This window comes from Pseudorca crassidens, chromosome 21, assembly GCF_039906515.1.
Source record: "Pseudorca crassidens isolate mPseCra1 chromosome 21, mPseCra1.hap1, whole genome shotgun sequence".
Classification (NCBI taxonomy): Eukaryota; Metazoa; Chordata; class Mammalia; order Artiodactyla; family Delphinidae; genus Pseudorca; species Pseudorca crassidens.
The window spans coordinates 25,712,525-25,722,719 of NC_090316.1; the positions used below are offsets into that span (position 1 = coordinate 25,712,525).

The window sequence follows — 10,195 nt, forward strand, 5'->3', positions numbered from 1 at the left end:
GGTAAGACTCTGCGCTCCCAATACAGGGGGCCCGGATTCAATCCGTGGTCAGGGGACTAGATCCCATATGCATGCCACAACTAAGAGTCCACATGCCACAATTAAGAAGCCCACATGCTGCAAGTAAGACCTGGCACAGCCTAAAAATAAAAATAAATAAATAAAAATAAATACTAAAAAAAAAAACCAATAAAGATATGGACACTTGCCCAGCTATTCTATTAAAATAAAGAGAGAAAGAGAGAATTCAAAGAGGGGAGGAAATGGGAATCATGCAGGAGTGGCTGCAAACACTTCCAGCCTCAGGCCAGGCTGTGGGCAGCCTCGGCTGACAGGTGGCTGGGAACTGCAGGACCTTCCCAAGAGCACAAAGCAGCCTAAAGGGGCAAGAGCCACAGGTTTGGGAATATCTGTAAATAAATAAAATCTTGTTTTGAAAATCAATCCCCTCTAAGGCATTAAACATGTAGAAGGTTCTCCCCTCTTTTTCAGAATGAAAGTGTCATTGGACACTATCTTGGACTCATGAAGGTCACTTCCAAAGGTGTGTGTAGCCTGGAATTTCTGAAGATAACGTTCCTTAGAAGAGCAGGTGCTGAGCTCCAGTGTCGTGGAAATGGACACATAAGGAGAACTTCAGTTTCTAAAAAATTCAGGGCGGGGAGGACTTTACTTAGAAGCAGAAGGGCAGAGATGAAATCATCATCTTCTGTTGCAAGATTTAAAGGGAAAAATTGCCCAAACCCGAGAGGGAAAGTAGACAACATGGGGAGGAGGGTGTCTGACACAGCACTGGGGGAAGGGTGGCAGTGATGGAAGGAAATGCTAAGAGAGGATGCAGCCACAGTCATCTTCCAGCAGCACCCTCTGAGCACCGGCGTGCTCATCTTAAAGTCTGCAGCGATCTCAGGTGGTAATAAGGTGCAGTCCCGCCAGACTGAGCCCACCGCTTAGAGACGCTGGGATGCCTTTGGGGACCGCCGGGGACCCACAGATTCATGAGGAGGAGGTTATTTTGGACGTACTATTCATCAGCCAGCATCCATGCAGACCGGGGGCTTTAGAGGCTCCCCACGTGTTTGGTATTGGGAAGGAGGAGGTGACATCCCGGTTTCAGAAACACGTCATTTTACATCGACAGATGGGCTCTCGTTATAGAAAATTCTATTATAGGACCTTCACAAGAAATTGAGAAAATGGAAGAATTTTACTGTGTGTGTTTGAGCCTGAAGAGTAGAATCGCCAGCACGGAGGTGTGCTTCCATCGCGTTAACAGCACAAGAACATCTCAAGCCCTGGGGCCGTTCCACGTGGTGGCCACCACCATCCTGTGGCCTTTCACATTACTCGGGTCTGGCCCCTAGGAGGCCTTCACCCCCAAGACTCTGATGAATCCCTTTACCTCTTTATCCAAATCATTTGTCAAATTCTTTAAAGAGATTCCTGACCCTTAGGCTTCCCTGGTGGCGCAGTGGTTGAGAGTCCACCTGCCGATGCAGGAGACACGGGTTCGTGCCCCAGTCCGGGAAGATCCCACATGCCGCAGAGTGGCTGGGCCCGTGAGCCATGGCCGCTGAGCCTGCGCATCCAGAGCCTGTGCTCCGCAACGGGAGAGGCCACGACAGTGAGAGGCCCGCGTACCGCAAAAAAAAAAAAAAAAGCGATACCTGACCCTTGACAGTGTCCAAGTTTACTCTTCTCTATCAAGAGAGACTGATATCAAAATATCAAAAGCCGCATCCTCCAACGCCAGTGTGACTTAAGTTTACTACAAAGCTCTTGGCATGGACCTTCTCAAGGATAAATGTGTGCGCATATATAATATATACTAATAGATTATATTCTTGTATTGATAGCTTGTACTCTATCAATACATCTGTGTAACCTCCTCATTGAGATAAACGATACATCAGATAATTAGTTCCCACCAATTAAGGAATGCCTGTGATTATATTAAGTCTACAGCTATGATACAGAATGGAGGCGTTCAAAACGTGTTTCTACCCATGTGGAGTGAGCAGACTAATGATACAAGTACAATCCAAGTGACCATGTTAAAACCCACCCCACACCTGAAAATTCGATTTTGAAGGTGAGCACACATCTTTGTGTGGGATATTTTAAGCAGAATGAAACATTTGAAATTATTTGTAGCAAGTACTTTGGATACAACAAACCTCTCTGGGTTTTTTACCCCTAAATGTGTGGTGACCTCAGGAACAGAAAGCACCTGAGGGCCCTCACTCCAGCACAAGAAACACAGATGGGCCTTTCAGTTTTATGCCCCTTTGAAAAGAACTTGGGATAACCTGTAAATTCACTTCTTAATGCAAGACGGAAATATATGCTCAAGACCAGCATTCAGCAGTTAAGAGGTGAAATAGATAAAGCCTCTCAGTTATCACAACAAGGCCTTGAGTCTCAGAAGTTCATTCTAAACGCTTTACTACGATGAAACTGACACACCTTTACTGAAAATTTCTTTGAGCCACAGTGAGGTAATTCATAAAAATATCTTTATGACTAGCTAGAAATGAACAAAACTTGAGATGCATCCCTGTTCACTGTGTAACCTTAACCCTGAGATTTTAATATGAGAGGTAAGCTTCTCTAGGAGGGAGGCCCACGTCTGACGATTTTCTGGACATTCTACAGACCCCAGCCCAGTGCTCTATGTTTACTGGATGCCTGATGCCTTGTCAGCACAGAATAAAACTCCAGGAGGCTCCACGTGGCCTGGAGCTGGCCAGCCCCTCTGACCTCACCTCCTGCCACACCTTCCATTCTCCGGCTGGCTTAACAAGCCCCAGCCTCACGGGCTTTCCTTTCTGTTCCTCCAGCGTTCAAGCTGATTTTCATCTGCTCCTCCACTGTTGGCCGACAGCTCATCCATCAGTCAGGTGCTACACGAAACAAGGGGCATTATAGAGCTGTCACTCAAAGCACTGGCAGGGAATGTGGCTTTGGGGCAGAAAATGAAGAATCCGCCCTCCTGTGAGAAAGCCCTGCAGAAAGATTATTAAACCACACAAAGCAATGGACCGACCTGTTTGGCCTAAAGGAAGCTCAAGCAGGATGGTCTCAGGCGGCATCCTGGACCCAGCACTGGTTTCCCTTTTTCTTTGTGTTATCTAATGGAAAAGAAGAACCCAGCCTCCTCCAAGCAAACCGGCTGCCATTGGGCTACCTGGCACCCTAAACTGTTGGGAGGTTGTATGTACTGGGGGCTGGGAAGGAAATTTTGGCCAGGACAACCTGAACTTGAATCCTATCTGTATGACAAAAAAGAAACACGCAAACAAAAATAACGCTGCCTGGGTCCAGACCCCCTCTCTCTAGCTTACTAACTAGGTACCTTTGGAGAAGTACTTGTCACTCTGTTCCACAATGTCTCCATTTGCAAAATGGGTAAAATAATGATACCTAAATAGTTTTAAAGGTTGGTTAACAAAAAGATAGCACTTAGGAAATAGTAAACGATCAGTAAGTGTTAGCTATCGTCTCATATCTTCTCGTCACTCTCTATCACCTGCTCAATTTTTACAGAACTTAAAACTCTCTGAAATTCTAATTTCTTTGCTTAATTTCTGAGATGTCTGTTGCACCCCCTAGAACGGAATCTGCAAAAGTACAAGGGCTGTGTCTGACTTGTTCTCCACTTCAGTTCCCAGAACAAATCCTAGAAGACAGAAGGTTCTCCTATTGTTGAATGACTCAGTATCTCCAATTCCAAAATCTTTACAACACTCATGAGGCAATCCCAGCCATGAGCTTAGGACACTTATTCAATTTTAAGTTGACTTAAATGAGTCAACTTTTGGTTGGGATATATACAAATTCTTTTGGAGTATACATTTTTAAAACAATTGTCTTAAAAATTTACTACTTGGAGAAACCACTTTAAGAGAGCAACTTTCTGAGAAAACCAATAAAGATGTTGGAATAGAATAAAGGCTTGATGCCCATATGTTATAAACAATTTTCTTTTTATTGACATATAGCTGACATATAATATTATGTGAGTTTCAGGGATACTCCGGCTAAAAATTTTTCTAATTTAAAACATAAGTCCTGATTTAAAGCCTAAAAAGCATGTTTGGTCCTCTGTTAATATCTAAGGATAAATGGGGAAAGTATAAAGAGTCACTGGAGAAGACAGAGACACTGAGCCATGCTCCCTGAGATCCGAAATTAGGAGAATCTGTGGAGATTGCCGGATCTGGATAAGGCTGGCGGGTGGGGAAACCCCAGAAGCCCCAGGAGGGAGGAGCATCTAGGCTCTGCTCAAGGGCCTCTGGGTGTGGGGCTGGGACTGGAAGGCCCTCTAGACTCAAGCAGGCTAACGTGATACCTTCCGTAGCACGCAGAGCCTTGACCATGGGAAGGTACCATAAGAGAACAAATGCACTCACACAGCACCCACCATCTCTCCCCACGACGCTTTCAATAGACCTTTAGCTGGTGCAACTGCGTCCAACCCCCTCCCAGTCCCATCCAGTGCCCTCACCGGCCCCAGAATTCTCATTCTACCTAAGATCAAACTGTGTCACCCCTCCCCCTGCTCAAAAGCTACCAGGGCTTCCCAGTCATCACCTGTGGCCCAAGCTTCCCTTCCCACTGTCTTATCGCACCACTGCCCACCCCAGCCCCAGCCAGCCAGTTCCCAAACGTGTCAGGACCTCCCCAACGCCGTCCTGCCCCGGTGGGAAAGCACTCCCGTTCTGGAGGAAGCCCTGGCGGCCGGCATCTGCACAAGGCTTAGCGCAATCCTCTCTGCTGGGAACCCCCCTCCCAGCCCACCAGGCAGGAGTACCCCCTCCTCGCGCTCTCAGTTCTTGCGTCAGCATCTCCGAAAAGCCTGAGTGCCTCATCAATCTTTATAATCGCGGGAGGGACACAGAGCCTGGCACTAGCGGGCACTCAATGAACACGTATGGAGTTTAATTTAGAGTTTAATCAGAATACACAGCACAATTTTAAAACATTCCTAGTTTCCTGCACACACATATCCCTTTTGAGGGTCCTGGAAAGAAAATGCCTGAACTATTTTTTCTACATGCCCAGAGTAGGTCATTTCTAAGTAGTGGATTGAAATATGCTAGCAGGTCATTTCTAAGCAGTGGATTTGAATATCCCAAGTCAAAACTATTTTTCCTTTGAGTTGCTTAATTCCCTGCTTCTTGTTGGATCCATAATCATCTCCTCCTTGTCCAATCCCCACCTGAAATGTGTGTGGTTAGAACCACATACTTTTGGAATTACAGGCAAAAGTAATCTGGATTGCTGGCAACTTCAAGACGCATGTTTCAAGTTACAAAGCAAAACACTAACTTGTTTTCAATCCTGCTGTAAAAGTGTAAGCTTGCCTCAATTGCGCTGGGGCACAGCCAGAAAAGGGGGTCTGGGCAGACCTCTTGTCCACCCCTCTCTCTCCACTCCGGGGTGGGTTAATACACACACACACACACACGCACGCACACGCACATGCACACGCGCGTACACACAGGAGAACGGGAACTCAAGATGGAGCAAAGCCATTCCTCCCTTTTCCTCACTGGGAGGATCTAACAGAACAATTTTATTACCACGCTCCAAGATGGGCTCTCAGAGACCACCTGGAAAACAAGCAAATTTCGTGAATACTTATTTACCATAAGTATAATAAAATGTAAACTGGCATTTGCCTACCAGTTATTTAAGAGGACTACTTGTGACTGATGAATTTAATTCAGGTTCGACAAGAGGAAATATAATGCCTTCTGTAATGCTCATCTATGTGTCTGGTTTTGTGGCTGTTTTACACCCACGAAATAATTAGGGAAAATCACAAAACTACATGAAAGTAACTGATAATATAGGTAGCACAGTCGGAGGGATCAGTTGAAAGTTATCCTGCAAGAAATGCATTACTAATGATAAAGTCCCACAGACAGTGATCAGCTCCTGCTTTTGCGTATATAAATTAGATGGAGTCAAGGGATTCCTAAGATAGTGGCGCTCAGTCTTTACAGATTTACAGCTAGGCTCCCTCTGAGTACATCTTCGTGGTTTGGAGTTTGTTTCCTGTATTTTTGAGCGCGTGAACTTGTCCACACATATATTGTGACTTGGAATAAAAGGTTGTGAGCCAGTCATCAGGGGCTCCCAGACTTCGGAGTTTCAAGGCTCCATAAAAGATCTTGCAACAAAAAATTAGGAAGCTTTGCAGCAGACACTGAGGTTCCCTAAGAGAATTTTTATAGGAGATAAACTGTCGCACACAATTCAGCATTTTACCATTATTACTGAGCAAAACCAGAATTCTGAGGAATTCTGAACCCCCAAGACAGTTCAGAAAGGTTAACCACTTGGATCCCAGAAGGCATCACCCATGCTCCTCTATCTGATGCTGGTTTCAGGAGGTAGTCCCCTTGCTTGTCATCACGGTACTGAGTTAAGGGCTGAGCCAGTGCAGCTGCTAAACCCACCAGCTGCCCGTCAGCCTGAGACAGTTCAAGCTGCCAAGGCAACAGGCAATAGTCAATCAACTACAGCAACCTCGAACCTTTAAAACTGCCAAAATAGTTCTCCTTGCTTAATATGACAGATCGCCAATTCCTATAAGTTCACACATTCTGCTAAAATGAAAAAAATATATGAACTACTGAAATATTTACAAATCTATTGCTACAATGTCTGGGATTTCAAATGGTGGGGGAGATTTATAGATGGAGTAAGATTGTCCATGTGCTGATAAATTTTGAAGTTAGATGATGGATTCATGGGGATTCAATATAGTATTTTTGATTATACAGGACAGCCCCCTTATCTGTGGTTTTGCTTCCGCAGTTGCTGTTTCAGTTACCTGCAGTCCCCTGAGGTCCCAAAATATTAAATAGAAAATTCCAGAAATAAACAATTCATACATTTTAAATTGGGTGCCATTCTGAGTAGCTTCATGAACTCTCTCCCCATCCTACCCCGTCCTGGGGTGTGAATCATCCCTTTGCCCAGCGAATCCGTGCCGTGTAGGCTCCCTGCCTGCCCATTAGTCACTTAGCAGCCGCCTGGCCAGCATCACTTCAACAGGGGTGGTATCGCAGTGTTTGTGTTCAAGTAACCATTACTTTACTTAACAATGGCTCCAAAGTGCAAGAGTAATGATGCTAGCAATTCAGATATTCTCTTACTGTGCCTAATTTTAACATTAAATTTCATCATAAGTATGGAGGTATAGGGAAAAAACAGTATATACAAGGGTTCATCCGGGGTTTCAGGCATCCACTCCGGGTCTTGGAATCCTAACCTCTTAACCTCGCAAACAAGGGTGGGGAGGGGAACCCCCGTACGAGTTTTGCAAATTGCTTAAATTTTCCAAAATGAAAAGTAAAAAATAATCATGAAGTCAAGTTTAAAACTATTAAAATGCAATCTCTACAGTGCATACAAGTGATTACATATATTCTTACTTCCTAGTGTGTTGCAGTTCTACAGTAGGAGAGCAGATCTTGACCCTTTACTAAGGCAGCTTAATTACAGGGACTCCACTGAGGTTTTTGCTAACGTCAAAAAAGAAAGTTAAGACACCTTCTGAAATTCAGCACAGGTTATAAAACATACAAGATTCAAGCTTTACTAGTTTGTTATCTACTCGATTTAAAGGAAGCTTTATAAAGGAAGATTTCTGCTATGTGAAAATAGACAAAACACAACAAAACAAAAAAGATGCTATAAATTTGCCATATGTATAGAGGAAGGCACTTTAGCAGGTAAAAGCTATTCCTTCGGCGGAAGGTAGCCTAACAACCCTGGCGAACGAAAAAGGCGGCTCTTCAGTCTTTTAGCGTTTGAACTTTTGACCTCTTCCCAAAATGTCACGAAAGAATTTCTAAACCGTGGGACTAGAAAGAACGCTTTCTTTCCTCAAATCGTTTCACAAAACATTACTCTTTACTATATACGCCTTGAGCCACCGAGCCCAAAGTACAAAACTAAAAAGTAAAGTCTAAAGGAGATGCAAACTGGATTAAGAAAAATGCATATGAAGTAATGCAATTAAAAACAAAACAAAACAAAACAGCAGGTCGAGACAGCACTGGAAGTGCGGCAGCGAATATCACCTTTCGGGCTCTCTTGCCCGGACACGGTTTTCTCTTTTGCTGAGGATCAGGCTTTCCACTGTCCTCCTCGTATCCCTTCCTTCCTTCAAACTCACAAAATGACTTGAAGAAACATGTACTGGCGGCAACGAAACCTACAGCTCAGTCTTGCAAGGACACAGCGGCGCTTAAGAGTCAACCCACACGGAGGGGGCGGAGGGACGCGTCTCCCGAGGCAAACGCGGCCGGGCCGGGTCGCCGCCCCAGGAAAGCACGCGCCGGGGGCGCCCGCGCACCTGGCCCGCTCGCCGCCGCCTCCCGCGGCCGAGCCCGCTGCCACCCGAAGCTACCTGAGCGCTGTCTCTCCACTTCTCCCGCGTCCGCACACGCGCCCCCGGCCCCAGCCGAGCTCAGAAGGTGAGACCCGCAGACCCGAAGCGGCCGCGGCCCCGCCGAGTCTCCCGCGCCGCCGCCCACCCGGCAGGCCGCAGGCACAGCCACGCCGGGGCAGCCGGGGAGGCTCCCGCCAGCTGGCCAGAGGCGGCGTGCTCGCCAAGGTACAGATCCGCGGTTTAGGTGCCAGGAAGCTCCCCAGTCCAGCACTCGCCCAGGCTGCCGGCCCCTCCCCGGGCGCGGCGCGGGGGTGGAGAGAGGCGCGGGCGCCCGGGGGGAGCGGGGCCAGCGCGCCGGCTCGGGCGGGGCAGCGGGGGGGAATGGGGGGGATGGGGGGGTTCCCGCGGCTCGACAAGACGGGACAGGGCGGGCGGCGGCCGGACTCACCCAGGCAGCGGATGTGGAAGCCCGAGGGCGGCCGCAGCGCCCGGCGCGACCAGCCCTCGCGCAGCGCCTCCAGATGCTCCTCCTTGCCCTGGATTAGCAGGACCTGCTCGTCGATCCAGCCCAGGAAGAACGTCTCGGCCACCGCGGCCGTGACCTTCTTGTTCCAGAAGTGCTGCATGTTCTCGGCTTTGAAGTCGGCGAAGATCTCGTAGCCGATGTGGTGCCGGGCGAGCTGCCGGGGCTGGGCCGGGGAGGCGGGCCGGGCGGCCTCGGACCTCTCCCCCGCCGGCCCCTCGGCGGGGCCCAGGACGATGGCCAGAGAGTGAGGCGCAATTTGCAGAAACTTCTCCATCTTCGGAGGCATCCGGCGTCCGCGCGCGACCCCGCTCACCGCAGCCGCCGCCTCCCGCCGCTCCCGGGAACAGCAGCGCGAAGTGCGCTGCGCGACAAACGAAGAGCGTTAGTGCCCACCCCCGGGCCGGCCGCTTCCCCAGACATCCCGCGCCCAGATGCCGGGGACGCCCCCGCGCAGCCCCTGCGCGCAGCCTGCCGGCGGACGCAGCAGGTCACCACGCGAGGGAGGGGAGGGCGTGCGGAGCCCGCTCGGGCCGACGGCTGGCGCGCATTACCTGCAGCTCCAGGCCACCCTCCCTGCACCACTCATTTTCCAGCCGCTGCACCCTCGCCTCCCTCGGCGCCCGGCGGCCCCGGCGGGGGGCGGAGACGCCGGAGGGGGCGGGCAGTTCGCGCCGAGTCCGGGGAACCCTCCTGGCTGGACTCGGCCGGAGGAATCCCCCAAAGTCCGCTGCGGGAGGTGGTCGACGGGGTGCGGATGCCCTGGGCGGGGGCGGGGTGTGAGTTTAGGTGGCGGGGCCAGGGACGCACGGCGACACATGGAAGGCACCGAGTCCGGAGCGGTGAGTGTCGCTCCTCCCCACGCTCCACTCCGCCCTCGCCTCCCACCTCCTGCTGGAACAAGTGGCTTCGCTGACTGGTTGATGTGCCCTTGGAAGTGGCTTTTTTAAAAACTTAGTCAACCACGAAAAGTTGTCATCCGTCCTCCTCCCACGCTCTCGTGGAACTCTCCTCCCGTATCTCCATCACGTACTGTGGGCCTGAGATAGAAGAAACCTAGTCATTCCCAGCGTTACCTACCCAACCCTCCGTTTAGGAAGAGGATACGGAAATTTACCAGGAAAGGTAATGATCATGCTTTTAAAAAAAAGAAAACAAGAAACAAACCAAAAAACCCCACTTCGTTAAGCTTCTTTGTATACAAACTCTGTTTGGCTTATTTTTCATTGAGAAAGTTTAATTGTATATTTAGAGCCCTAATT

The 10,195-nt window shown here is 49.1% G+C and overlaps 1 protein-coding gene across 1 annotated transcript in view; it reads right to left on the minus strand.

Annotated features, from left to right (window-relative positions):
* Positions 1 to 8,245, minus strand: part of STOX2 (storkhead box 2) — a 209,530-nt gene extending 201,285 nt beyond the window's left edge. Inside the window, exon 1 of the mRNA XM_067721776.1 lies at positions 8,100 to 8,245. The gene's annotated coding sequence lies outside the window, so the exon portion shown is untranslated. The remainder of the gene's footprint in view (positions 1 to 8,099) is intronic.
* Positions 8,246 to 10,195: the final 1,950 nt, after the last annotated feature.